The sequence below is a fragment of the Delphinapterus leucas genome, chromosome 9 (assembly GCF_059928025.1).
Source record: "Delphinapterus leucas isolate spDelLeu-1000000601 "Yukka" chromosome 9, BTC_Dleu_Yukka2, whole genome shotgun sequence".
NCBI classification, from domain to species: Eukaryota; Metazoa; Chordata; class Mammalia; order Artiodactyla; family Monodontidae; genus Delphinapterus; species Delphinapterus leucas.
Window position 1 is genome coordinate 22,956,176 of NC_143137.1, and position 14,842 is coordinate 22,971,017.

The following is a 14,842-nucleotide window of genomic DNA, read 5'->3' on the forward strand; positions in this document are numbered from 1 at the left end:
TCACCCTTCATTCTTTCCCAGCAGTGACTGTGATTATTAAAGTTCATCCTTCCAGACCTTTACCTATGAATTTACAAACAGATAAATTCACAGTTTATTTTTGTTTGATATAAATATGGTCATATATCATCATACTACAAAAAGCAGCTTGCTGACTTTTTTTTAAAGTTACCAGAGTATCCTGGATGTCTTTCCATGACTGAATATGTAGATCTACTGATACATCGTTCTTTTTATAAATAATTTATTTATTTGTTTTTAGTTTTAGCTGCGTTGGGTCTTCGTTGCTGTGCACGGGCTTTCTCTAGTTGCATCGAGCAGGGGCTACTCTTTGTTGTAGTGTGCGGGCTTCTCACTGCGGTGGCTTCTCTTGCAGAACACGGGCTCTAGGCGCACGGGCTCAGTAGTCATGGCTTGCTCTAGAGCGCAGGCTCACTAGCTGTGGCGCACGGCCTTAGTTGCTCCATGGCACGTGGGATCCTCCCCGGCCAGGGCTCGAACCCGTGTCCCCTGCATTGGCAGGCGGATTCTTAACCACTGCGCCACCAGGGAAGCCCCGGTACATCATTCCTTTTAAACACTGGGTAATATTCCATTGAATGAGTGTACTATCATCAATGATTGTATCATTGATGATATAATGATTAAGTATCACTTAATCATTCCTGTTACTCTGCTGTTTCCAACTTTTCACTATTACAAACAATGCTGCAGTAAAAAAATTCTTGTACCTGTGCCCTTGTGGATTATGTGGGTACTTCTCTAGGATAAATACTAAAAAATGGAATTAGTGAGTCAGAGTATTTCTAATTTTAATAGCTCCTACCAAAGTGTCTTCCAAAGAGGGTGCAGAAAATTTTCTTCTATCATCTGTGTATGAATGTACCCATTTCTAAATACCCTTGCCAAGACTGAATATTACTAATCTTTTAAAATTTTCCAATATCATGGTCTGAGAGACAGAAATGGTCTCTCAGTTTAATTTGTATTTCTCTAATTACTCGTGAAGATGGGCATCTTTTCATATTTTTAATAGCCATTTGTAATTTCTCATCTGTGTAATTCTATTTTATATCTTTTGCCCATCTTTCTATTGGATGGTGTGTCTATTTCTTATTGATCTGTAGAAATATTGTATATAACAGGGATATTCATTTTTATCATATATATTATAAACATCCCCTCCCAGTTTATAGCTTAATTTTCAGCATTGTTTATAGCATCCTTTTTTGTATAAACGTTTTTTACCTGGATATTGAGTCTTATTTAAGAACTGCTTTCCTATCCCCAAGAGACTGAACATCCAAGGGAAAAAATGTTTATAACTCATTGATCCTACATAATATATCTGTATGTACTCAGAACTATCCTCATTGAATTTCCCTGTTTGCTTTGCCCCTTCCCCAATTTACTAACATTATAACAAATTCTGTTCCTTTTTGTCTAAAATGATACAGAACAACAATAAAAGTGGGTAAAGACGTGTAAGATACCTTACACATCTTAATTAGATCTTCACAAAAAAAACCATACAAGTGGGGGTCATCCCACCCATTTTACAAATGAAGAAACTGATGACAAATAGATTAAGGGCTCTCCAAAGGCTACTCAGCCTAACAAAGGCTAAATTTAGGATTTTAACCCAGATCTATAGATTCTAAAGCCCCATTCTCTTTTCAACAAACCAAAATTGCCTTCATTCCTGCCATACTTCAATACATGTCCACATACATGATTATCATAATCTCTATGCTATTATCTAAGAAATCAATAGAAAAACATTAATAGTAGATCCAGGACTAATTCCTGCAAGGTATTCTCACTGGGTTGACAATGAGCCTTTGGTCATCACTGAAACCCAATCCTCTGGCCTAGGTTTTCCAAAGGGTATTCCAGGCAGATATCTTATTTTTTAAAAAGTCCATATTCAAATCAGTTTGAGAGACACTATAAGAAGCACAACAAAAGACCATCTCCATGTATTAAAAAAAAAGGATAAGTTAAAGGAGAAAAATGAACTAAGCAAAATATCAGGATAAACATTCAAGATGAACTATTAACTAGGGATGTCACAAAACAGAAGAAAAATAGGTATACAGCAGTACAAGAAACGTTAAAGAAGTCCTTCAGGCACAAAGAAAATGAAAAGATGGATCTACACAAAAAAATGAAGAACACCAAAAATGGTAACTATGTGGATAAATGCAAGATTTTTTTTCTTATTATTTAGATCTCTAAACGTTTATAGTCTGCACACCCTTGCCAATACTTTTTCTCTCCTGTTTTCTTGATGACAGCCATTCTAACAGATATGAGGTGATATATCATTGTGGTTTTGATTTGCAGTTCCCTGATGTTAGTGATGTTGAACATCTTTTCATACCTGTTGGCCATTTGGATGTTTTCCTTGGAAAAATGTCTATTTAGTTCCTCTGCTTATTTTAAAATGAATTATTTGGTTTTCCTTGCTGTTACTGAGCTGTATGAGTTCTTTATATATATTGCCTATTAACCCCTTATCCAATATATGGTTTGCAAATATTTTCTCCCATTCTGTAAGGTACTTTTTCATCTTGTTGATTGTTTCTTTTGCTGTTAGAAGCTTTTAAGTTTGATGCAGTCCCACTCCAGTTTTGCTTTCACTGTTTGTGCTTTGATGTCATATTCAAAAAATCATTGCCAAGATCAATGTTGAGGAGTTCCTTCCCTATGTTTTCTTCTAGGAGTTTTATGATATCAGGTCTTATGTTTAAGTCTTTGATCCATTTTGAGTTAATTTCTGTGAGTGGTGTAAGATAAGAGTATAATTTCTTTTTTCTTTATGTCTTTATACAGTTTTCCCAGTACCATCTGTTGAAGAGACTATCCTTTCCCCATTGGTGTTCTTGGCTCCCTTATTGAGTATTTTTTGACTGTATATGAGGGGGTTTATTCTGGGCTCTCTATTAGGCCTCGTTGGTCTATGTGTCTATGTTTATAGCAGTATCATTCAGTTTTAATTACTATAGCTTTATACTATAGTTTGGAATAAGGAAGAGTAATGCCTCTGGCTCTGTTCTTCTTTCTCATGACTGCTTTGGCTATTCAGGGTCTTTTGTGGTTCTATACAAATTTTAGGATTTTTTTTTTTTCTGTGAAAAATGCCATTGGAATTTTGATACAGATTGTGTTAAATCTATAGATGGCTTAGAGTAGTATGGACATTTTAACAATATTAATTATTTCTGACCCAAGAATATTGGATGTCTTTCCATTTGTTTGTGTCTTCCTCAATTTCTTTCAACAAAGTCTTGTACACTATTGGTAGGAATATAAATTGGTTTAGCCACTATGGAAAACAAGATGGAGGTTCCTCAAAAAATTAAAAATAGAGCTATATATGATACAGTAATTCCACTTCTGAGTATATACCAAAGGAAATGAAAACAGGATATCAGAGAGATATATGCAATCCCACATTTACTGCAGCATTATTCACAACAGCCAAGATACGGAAACAACTTAAGTGCCCATCAACAGATGAATGGATAACAAAGATGTGATATATATGTATATACAATAGAATATTTTTCAGCCATGAAGAAGGAAATCCTGCCATTTGTGACAACATGAATGGACCTTAAGGACATTATGCTAAGTGAGACAAAGACAAATACTGTGCAATATAACTTATACGTGGAATCTAAAAAAGCTAAACTCATTAAATCAGAGAGTAAATGGTGGTTACTAGAGGCTGGGAGGTGGGGGAATATGAGAGAGGCTGTTTAAGGGTCTAAGCTTGCAACTAGTAGATAAATAAGACCTGGAGACCTCACGTACAGCACAGTGATTATAAACAATAATATTGTATTATAAACATCACACTTGCTAAGAGCCTAGATCTTAATTATTTCCACCACAAAAAATAAAAGATAATTATGTGACATGATAGAGGAGCTAATATGAGAATGGTAATCATACTGCAATATATAAATGTATCAAATCAACATGTTGTATATCTTAAACCTATATAATGTCATATGTCAAATACATTTCAATTAAAAAAAGAATGTAAGATGCTTCTATAAAAATAGTTTACAACAAACAAATAAATAAAGTAAAATCAAAAGGTACTGTTGAGTTATATGCAAAAATAAAGTGGATGACAGCAATAATACAAAGGATGGGTGGGGAGATATAGAAGTATACTATTATAAGATTAATACTACATATGAAGTACCATAATATCACATAAATGTAGTCTCTGGTAAGTTAAAGATGTGCCTAAAACAACCACTGAAGAAAAGAAAAGAAAGAATTATAGCTAATAAGCCAATTGGGGGATAAAACTAAATGATTAAAATATATTTAATTAGTACAAAAGAAATAGGAGAAGGGGAGCAAAGGGTAGATGGGAAAAATAGAAAACATATAGCAACATGGCAGATTTACACTCAACCATATTAACAGTCACATCAGGGACTTCCCTGGTGGCACAGTGGTTAAGAATCCTCCTGCTAATGCGGGGGACACGGGTTTGATCCCTAGTCCAGGAAGACCCCACATGCCGCGGAGCAACTGAGCCTGCATGCCACAACTACTGAGCCTGCGCTCTAGAGCCCACGAGCCACAACTACTGAGCCCACGCGCCACAACTACTGAAGTCTATGTGCCTAGAGCCTGTGCTCCACAACAAGAGAAGCCACTGCCATAAGAAGCCTGTGCACCACAACAAAGAGTAGTCCCCGCTTGCTGCAACTAGAGAAAGCCCACGTGCAGCAACGAAGATCCAATGCAGCCAAAAAAATAAATAAAAATAAAAAAACAACAAAAAAAATCACATCAAATGTCAATGGTCTAAACACCCTAATTAAAAGGCAGAGATTGTCAGATTGGATAAAAGCAAGACCCACCTATGTGCTGCCTACAAGAAATACACTTAAATAAACATAAAGATACAAACACAGTAAAAGAAAAAGAGTGGAAAATATATATGCTAATACTAACTAAAAGAAAGCTGAAATGACTACCTTTATACACATTCTCAGGTTATTTCAAATCTGATTGTCTGACGATGAGACACTCAATATTCACCAGCTTCCATCTCATTAATCATACCTAGTTCATTTCTGAATTTTAAAGGCCTGAGTCATTAAAAATTATATGCCCCATTTAAGCAGATTTTCTGCACACTTTACTCAGGCAAAAATGTTGAATGCATTTTCCCCTACATAAATTATGTCTTTTGTTTATGATTTACCAACATTTAAAGCTAGTATATAAATGGATGCCTCTCAGTCTCGCACGCTAGTGGTGCATAATTCCTGAAAACAGCAAACTTAAGCAATAAAGATATCCATGCACTGTGTCCCCCACCCTTCTTCAGGCAATTATTCTTGGGGGAAAAAATCCCAGAGTTGCAAATTCCTTTTATAAGCCTATGTATTTTAACCTGTTTTCATTAAATACAGAAACTAGAACACCCCTCCCTCAGTAAATGTAACCAAATGATTGTTTCAAAATACTCTCTGTTTTGTGACTTTTTTAAAAAAGTGTGCATATTTTAAAAATTGAAATATGGTTTCTTTTTTTAAAAGGTTGAAATGGCTGGGAATTCCCTGGTGGTTGAGTGGTTAGGGCTCCGCACTTCCACTGCAGGGGGCACGGGTTCGATCCTTGGTCAGGGAACCAAGATCCCACAAGGTGTGTGGCTTGGCAAAACAAACAAACAATCAAAAACTTAAAAAAAAAAAAAGGGTTGAAATGGCTATGTTAATATCAAGTAAAGTATATTTCAGAGCAAAGAATATTACCAGGAACAAAGGATATCATTTCTTAATCAGAAAGGGGTCAGTTCATCAAGAGGACATAATCCTAAGTGATTCTATATCTGATAACTAAGCTTCAAAATAAATGAGACAAACGCTGATAGAACTGCCAAGAGAAATAGATAAATCCACAATTCTAGCCAGAGATTTCAATACCCCTCTCTTAATTGATAGAACAGCCGACCAGAAAGGATTATAAAAGACTTAAACAACACTGTCAACCAACTTGACCTAACTGACATTTATCAAACACTCAACCCAAGAAGAGCAGAAAATACATTCTTTTCAAGTGCGCATAGAACATTTAACAAGATAAAACATATTCTGGGCCAAAAGACAAGTCTAAATAAATTTAAAAGAATTCAAGTCAACAATGTACATTCTCTGACCACAATGAAATTGAACTAGAAAACAGTAACAGAAAGATATCTGGAAAATCCCCCAAACATTTGGAAATTAAAAGAAAAAAAAAACAAAAAGGAAATTAGAACATATTTTAAGCTGACTAAAAACGTAGCATATCAAAATTTGTAGGATACAGCTAAAGAGCACTTAGAAATATATAACACTAAACACTTCTACTACAAAAAAAGAAAGGTCTTAAGTGAAAAACCTCAGCTTCCACCTTAAGAAACTGGAAAAAGAAAAGCTAATAAAACCCAAAGTAAACAGAAGAAAGGAATAATAAAGATCAGAACAGAAATCAATAAAATACAAACTAGAAACTAAGTAACAGAGAAAATCTTTGAAACCAAAAGCTAGTACTTTGAGATGAATGAAGCAGATAAACCTTTAGTCAGATTGATGAGAGAAAAAAAAGAGAGAAGATCCAAATTAACAATATTGGGAATGAGAGAGGTGACATCATTATAATTCTACAGATACAAAAAGGAATACAAGAAAATATTATGAGTAACTTTTTCTAACGGAGTCAACAAATTTATTGAAAGACACAAAGCTCACTCAAGAAGAAATGAATAAATCTGAATAGCCCTGTATCTATTAGACAAATTGAATTTGTGGTTAAAAACCTTCCCCCTCAAACACAAAAAACAGGCTCAGATGGCTTAACTGGTAAATTCCACCAAATATTTAAAGAAGAAATGATACAATTTCTACACAAACTCTACAAAGACATAGTAAGAGAAGATACCTAGAGACTAATTTTTCTCACTAACACAGATCCAAATGTTCTTAACAAATTTTTAGAAAATTGATTCCAACAATATATAAATAGAATAATACATCACAACAAAGTGGAGTTTATCCCATAATGGAAGGTTGGTTTGCAATATGAAAATCAATTGATGTAATTTACCATATTAATAAACTAAAAAAGAAAAACTATAGGATCATCTCAATAGGTGCAGAAAAGCATTACATACAAGTCTTTATATGTACATATGCTTCCATTTTTCTTGGGTGGGTTTCTAAGAGTATAATAAGCTGGAATGTCATTCTGCCCCATATAGAATTACCCTAGCAGGCAACTTTTGCTTGGGGACTCCACATCTGCTGAGATTTCCTCAATTGTGCTGTGGTCTGAAGTTTTTCCCACCCAATCCTTCCTTCACAGCTGTTCGACCTGTATCACATTCTGAGGGCTCTCCCTGCCTCTCCTGGCTCCCTTCCCTCTATAGTTCACAGGTGCTTCCCCCAATAAATCTTGCACCTCTAAGGCTGTCTTGACATCTGCATCTTGGAAGATCCACACTGACATAGGCAATATAAGATAATTTAATTGAGGAAAGAATCAGCTACCTGTTTAAATTGGTCCTGACTCCACATTCTTCATACCCAACATTATGTTTAAAGCTGCAACATGGATGGTTTCTCTTGATAAGCAGTTAGAAGCCATGGAGCCCAGACACGAGGGAAGAGAAACAAGTTTTTTTAATCTCAGCGTACTGCAGGCTCTTTTAGCTATTTCACTTGAACACTCAAATGCATTTGCCTCAGGAAACAAAGATGTCTCTAAGTGAATCACCATACTTGTCCTGTCTTGAACTGAGAAATAACTCAGAGATCTGGTCAGCACTGAAGGTAATTGCACCACCCTCTCGCATTTAAAATGTCCTGAACAACAAATATGTTATCAGCCCAAGGCTTCTTTGTCCCCATCCCTAAGGAAAATCTCAAATCTCACCCCAAGAATAGATGTTATGCCATCTTGTAACAGGCAACACTCATTTAGATAGGATTTCATCTGCATTTTTTCTAAAGTTTACCTTTGGCTTACTTCTACCATCATTCTGTTCCAAAGGGATAGTCTTATGAAATTTGCCAAAGTTTCTAAATTATTGAAACAAACTGAGAATGCATAAAGCCTATAATAATCAGTGGTTTTACTTTAGAACCTCAAGAATCATGTGGCCTTATTGTGTATAGTGCTCGACGTACAGGGCATGGCTAGTAAATGCTAAACCAATCCTCCATAACCTGCCTTCTAGGACAAAAACTCTCTTTAATCATAAGACCAAAATATTCCACAGCAGTGTTTCAAGGGAAAGAGCTTAAATCTTACATTTTGGCCTTACCGCTTCATACTATAAAAAGTTCTGAGGGATGAAGGTGACACCATTACCCCAAAACTACATCAGGACATTACTTTTAGAAAGGTATAAATTCTCCTGCCCTTAGTTTCACCGTCTTACTAAGTTTCCTAGTCTAGGCTAAATAATTCCTCTCTTGCTCTAGTGTTAATAATCTTCAGATATTTGGGAGTGTCTCTCTCCTGGATCTCGTAGTTGCCAGATTTCAGTCAACCCTGCATGCATAAAATCTTTAAATGATCTTCATAAATTCATTTGTTTATCCCTTTCAGCACTACAGTTGCTCTCAGAACTTACCACCTTCTGTTTCTATTATGCTGACACTGTGCTAAATGTAATACTCCCAGTGGGCTCTTGCCAACTCCCTACGCTGTGGCACAATTCTTCTTTGTTCACTGCCTAGAATAGCACTAGCTTTCCTTTGACTGCCAGATCACATTTCAAGCCCAAACCAAGTTTGTTATCTGCCATTACTGTCAAGTCTCTCTTGCCCTCTGGGGTTTCTTTCTTTTTTTTCCCTGTCAGATCACTTGTATCTCCTCTTCAGCCTCTGAAACAAGAGCAGAATTGTGCCCTAATGCTAATTTCCCAGACAAATGAATATTGTTCATATTTTGGCCTATTAGTACTAGAAATTGCTTATCGATAATGTTCATAACTGAGATTTTCCCCCTGTTGGATTCCTACTTAAGATTTTTCTTTGTTAAATCTTCACTCAAACCTATATCCTCCTTCTAGTAACTATTTTAGTTAAAACAAAATAGGTTGTATACTCTCCATAGTTCATTTAATTCAATAAACTTTTACTAAGCACCTACTAGATGCAGGTGTTGTGGATAAAGATGAATATACCACTTTTGCCCTCAAACAGTTCACAATCTTGTTTTAAAGAAAGACACATATGTATATATTTATAATACAGTGTAATAACACAAATAATGGAAGATTATACAAACTACAAAGATCAGGAAAGGTGATAACTTTAAGAAAGAATAGGAATCCATCAGCCCTGGAGGAAGGAGAGGACATTCCAGTCAGACAGAAATTCCAAAACAAAGGCAAAGAATGTTGAATAGTGTGGAAAGCTGGGGAAACAAGTAGCATGGTGTTATACTGGAGCATAAAGGGCAGGCAAGGGGAAAATGGCAGGAGATAAAAGTTGGGAATTAGAAAAGAACCAAGGTAGTAGACCCTGAAGTGCCTTGAAGCTCAAGCTAAGGAGTTTGGACTTAATCATGTAAGCAATGAGCAGAGGTTAAAGAAATATAAAAAAGGAAGATACGTGACCAATGTTCTAGAAGAATCACTGAACACAAGTGCAGAGAAGAAAATGGAAGGAGGGGGCACAGAGGCAAGAAAATCTGTCAGGTGTCAGCTACAATAGTCCAGGTGAGATGTAAGCGCTTTAAACTGGAAAATTTCCAGAAGGAAAAAAATCAAGATGGTTTTCAGCTTAACGTTTACTGAGCATCAACTATGTGGAAGGTGCTATATTATAAGATTCCTGTATTTTATCCCATTTAATGGTTACCATAACCCTGTCAGGTAGATACTAGCGTCTTTTTTTTTTTTTTAATTTATTTATTTTTGGCTGCGTTGGGTCTTCGTTGCTGCGCGCGGGCTTTCTTTAGTTGCGGCAAGCGGGGGCTACTCTTCGTTGCGGTGCGAGGGCTTCTCATTGTGGTGGCTTCTCTTGTTGCGAAGCATGGGCTCTAGGCACGCAGGCTTCAGTAGTTGCGGCACGCAGGCTCAGTAGTTGCGGCTCACCGGCTCTAGAGAGCAGGCTTAGTAGTCGTGGCGCACGGGCTTAGTTGCTCCCCGGCATGTGGGATCTTCCCAGACTGGGGCTCGAACCTATGTCCCCTGCATTGGCAGGCAGATTCTTAACCACTGCGCCACCAGGGAAGTCCCGATTTTAGCATCTTAATCTAACTCATCAAGGACCTGAGACTCAGAGAAAACAAAGTTCAAAAATGCAACAAATAAACCTACCACCAAAAAGAGTCAAATTTAGTAAAATGTCTGCTCCCTTCGGCTGGTAAACCTTTCAGTACATATAACTTCTACACTTTTGGAATCTAAAATTTAAATACCACATTTCATCAAATCTAAGATGCTATCAATTGGAAGATTCACCATAATTTCACATACCAATAAGAAAAAAGTATTACCAATTAAACTGACATCTCAACTTCAGAGATATTAAGGTGAAAAAAAAATACTCCTAAAATCAATAACTATGGTATCTTAATTCTGATGGCAACTGCTAGTCCTTTTATCAGTCTCTCACTCTGTGTTTTCCATTATATCTCTTTGACCTCAACTACACCTCTGGAAACTTGACCCTTTTATACTATCCCAATCTGTTAGCGCTTGCCTTTTAGCAAAAACTGAGATTAGAATTTAGAGACACGAATTTAGAGAGGCAGCAATTCTATAACGTCATAGCACAGACAGGAACAGAGAAGGCAAACTACAGGAGTAATTCAGGAATTAGGGGACTGATAGAGGATAAGAGTCAAGGGGGCTGAAGGTATTTACAGGTGACTAACTGAAACGATAAACCATTTGTAACTATCAGTATTTATAATTCAGTGCTTTAAAATACTTATATCCCCAAATGTAGCAGACTGAGAACCACTACATGACCATAGAACATCACTGAAATTGTCTGTAATGATCCACACTAGCCTGCCCATATCATGTGGCCCATGTGCCCCAGCACCAATACCACATGCCCCTTATCACAGCAAATTATTATTCATTAAAATGATGGTTTATTTTTTTGAAATCACTTTAGAATAATTTCATTATCTGAATGCTTCTGGCTTTTAAACTCACATGAAGAATCTTCTCCTAGGGACTTCCCTGGCGGTCCAGCGGTTAAAACTGCGCTTCCACTGCAGGGGGCACAGGTTCCATCCCTAGTTGGGGAACTAAGATCCCGCATGCCACTCAGCCAAAAAAAAGAAATCTTCTCCTATATATTCAATTATGTGCTAAAACATCCTTTAGAAAAGTCATTCTGGTATTTCGGATTTAAATTATCTAAACTATAGAAATACAATAAAGCCAGAACAGATCAGATCCCAAACATGTGGATAAAGAATCATCTTCTATATATACCAAGTTGTGTACTTCTACACTATATGGTTGGTGATAATGGTGAACAGGTACAACACCCTCTTGACAAGTCATAACAGCATGAAAATATTCCTAAAAGTTGGGAAATTCTCATCTAGACTATCACCTCCATGGGATATGAAAACTTATTAGTGGATTTTTTTAATGTGTCTGAATATAAAGCAGCAGTCAGCAAACTATGGCCCACAGAAAAAATTTGGCACACTGCCTATCTTTGTATAGGTCTTTTTTTTGTTTGTTTGTTTGTTTTCTGTACGCGGGCCTCTTGCTGTTGCGGCCTCTCCCGTTGAGGAGCACAGGCTCCGGACACACAGGTTCAGCGGCCATGGCTCACAGGCCCAGCCGCTGGGCGGCATGTGGGATCTTCCCAGACCGGGGCACAAACCCGTGTCCCCTGCATCAGCAGGAGGACTCTCAACCACTGCGCCACCAGGGAAGCCCTAAATTTTAAAATTTTAATTAATTAATTAATTTGTGGCTGTGTTGGGTCTTCGTTGCTGCGCATGGGCTTTCTCTAGTTGCGGCAAGCAGGGGCTACGTTTTGTTGCAGTGCACGGGCTTCTAATTGCGGTGGCCTTTCCTGCTGCGGAGCACGGGCTCCAGGCACGCAGCCTTCAGCAGTTGTGGCATGCGGGTTTCAGTAGTTGTGGCTCGCGGGCTCTAGAGCGCAGGCTCAGCAGTTGTGGCGCACGGGCTCAGCTGCTCCGCGGCATGTGGGATCCTCCTGGACGAGGGATCAAACCCGTCTCCCCTGCATTGGCAGGCAGATTCCTATCCACTGCGCTTACCTTTGTATAGGTCTTTAAGAATGATTTCTACATTTTAAAATATTTTTTTAATCTTAAATTAATATATCATGGCACATGGAAATTACATGACATTGAAACTTTAGATTTCAGAAATAAGGTTTTATTGGAACATAGCCACATTTGTTTACACGTTGTATATGGCTACTTTTGTGCTACAACAGCAGAGCTGAGTAGTTGCAACAAGAATGTGTGGCCTGAGAAGCCTAAAATACTTACTGTCTGACACCTTACAAAGTTTGCTGACCCATAACCCCCTCAAAAGTCTTATTTTATTGTATAATTCGGTGATGACAGTGAGTTATTTCCAAATGGGCATAAGAGCCTGAACCAACAGCAATTTGGAAAATGATGACCTTAGTCGATTAGAGTTAACAAAGCTTAACTAGTTTAATAGGTAAATGAGTCCTAATTAAATCGGTAGAATGGCAGGTATCAAACATACTATTGCATATGTGCCACTTAAAAGAATTTATCTCTTTGGTTTAGTTCTTATAAGCCCTTACCCTGCTTTTCTTCAATTATCCCCTAAGCAGCCTTTTGTAAGAACTCTCCGAATCTCCCCTAGGAGTTTTAGGGAAAGCCACATAAAGGTATAGTATTTTGTCACTGCAACCCTACCTAGCTGTTATATTTCCATGTTTCAGGAAAACAAAACAAAACAAAAAAGCGTATCCTCATGAAATGTCAGCTGAATTATGACCAGTAGATGGAGACAGTTTCTCACCAAACTAGAGAAGCAAATTTTTTTTTCAAGTTGTAGTGGAAATTTAAACTACCTTTAGATCCTTACCTTGAAATATTTAGTTAACTAGATGGGACAAAGTGATTTTTTCCTAGTTCAGCACTAAAACCAGACTAACTCATATTTCTTAAATCAGATTTCATTAAGGGATCAGAAATAGAAAGGCTGGTTGTTGAACACTCCATTCCCTATAGAATATGAACCTACTTTATCGACCAGAATCCAAAATCTTTTTCTCTAGCTAATAAAAAAGGAATATTTTCCAATCATTTACTCTCAGCAAGGTTAGCATCTTTCCTCTCAAATCAAACCTCAGGCACTCTTTTGTACTACTCTCAAGCTGCTTCTTTACATAAATTGGGAATAACTTGCTATTCAGCAGGTAGTAATTTGATAAACAGCTCCAAATCAGCTTATCAAATACTATTTACCTTCACTAACAAAAAATACCCTTCTCAAAGATTTTTCTCATTTTATAGACAAGAAAAAAAAAGTTTATTTTATATACTGCAAATTCTGTATAAACACCTGTGTAAAACCACAGGAACAGAATTGTGGTTCTAATTATTGGGTCACTAGTCCAGAGTTACAAGGCAATTTTTCTAGCAGTAGACAGGAGTAAGGAAGCTGGTTCTATTAGGCATCAAGCAAAAGCATTGTAATCTCAGGCACTCAGTACCTAGTATCAGCTCTAAACCACCTAGTATCAGAAGGTTCTGAAATTTTCATTTTACCTTTCAGGTTATGTGGAATATAGGTATAAGCACCTTAACCTTTCTATTTTAACAAATCCCAGGCATTTACTCTCTATCAATTTCATGGATCACCCTAGGAAGCCAAAATATTTAAATCTAATAAAAGTCAACATGGCACCAGAAAATTTTATCTTTCTTCCCTGGATGTTTCTGATCTTTTGATCAAGTACCTAAACTGGAAGGAAGGTCTGTGGTTGATGGTATATTAAGGGGTCCAATGGTTCTTCACTGGCTCCTTTATGTAGCCTCTCCTCTACTCCTCCTATTAGTTCCTTGATTACCTTCAACCAAATATCTGTTTTGAGAAATCTTAAGATTCCCCCAAAATAAGAATCTTGTACTAACCACATTTCCAAGTCTCCAATCAGTTTCTTTAAGTAACTGGAGGTAAAGGTGGGAGCAACAGAGCCAAGAGGCTGGCATAAGGTACTAAGATTCCAGGGTCTAAAATTACCTATATATTTATCCAATATATATAGCAAATAAAGACAACAGTTCAAATGCAGAGAACCTTTAGAAAAACTGACTAATCTATTTTCATCCTGACTTTGGCCAAATTACCTAAATCGATGCCTTTAACTTCATGTATGTTCATATAAACCCCCAGCAATACCAGCAACTGCTGGGAGAATAAAGGATTGAACAGCCTTCCAGGGATGCCTGTCGTTTCTCTGGCCATTCACTGCCTTCACCTTAAGACAATAAATAAGCATAATTCTATAATTGTTTTTACTAAACATTCATACATTTACTTACTGTGTGCCTACTATTTGTTGATTGTTGTGTTTTAATTTTCTTCTCTATATAATGGAAAAGTTCATGAGTCAGCTCACTAACAAAGGTCTGGAGAAATACCAAATAATGCCTAGATGGGGACTCAATTCTATAGTCCATACAATTGGTCCCCCTACTGCCTATTTTTCTGCTTTCAGAATCTAGGCTTCTTTTCAATATGCTATTGAGGACCATTCCCTGAGCTTAAACTAGTTGCAGTTTACTGTTCTCAACCGAGGGACATAGACCAACTCATATG

The 14,842-nt window shown here is 37.0% G+C and overlaps 1 protein-coding gene across 2 annotated transcripts in view; it reads right to left on the reverse strand.

The window, feature by feature from the left end:
- The window catches only part of AHCYL2 (adenosylhomocysteinase like 2), a 170,933-nt gene that overhangs the window by 97,389 nt on the left and 58,702 nt on the right, over window positions 1–14,842 (reverse strand). The window lies entirely within an intron of this gene.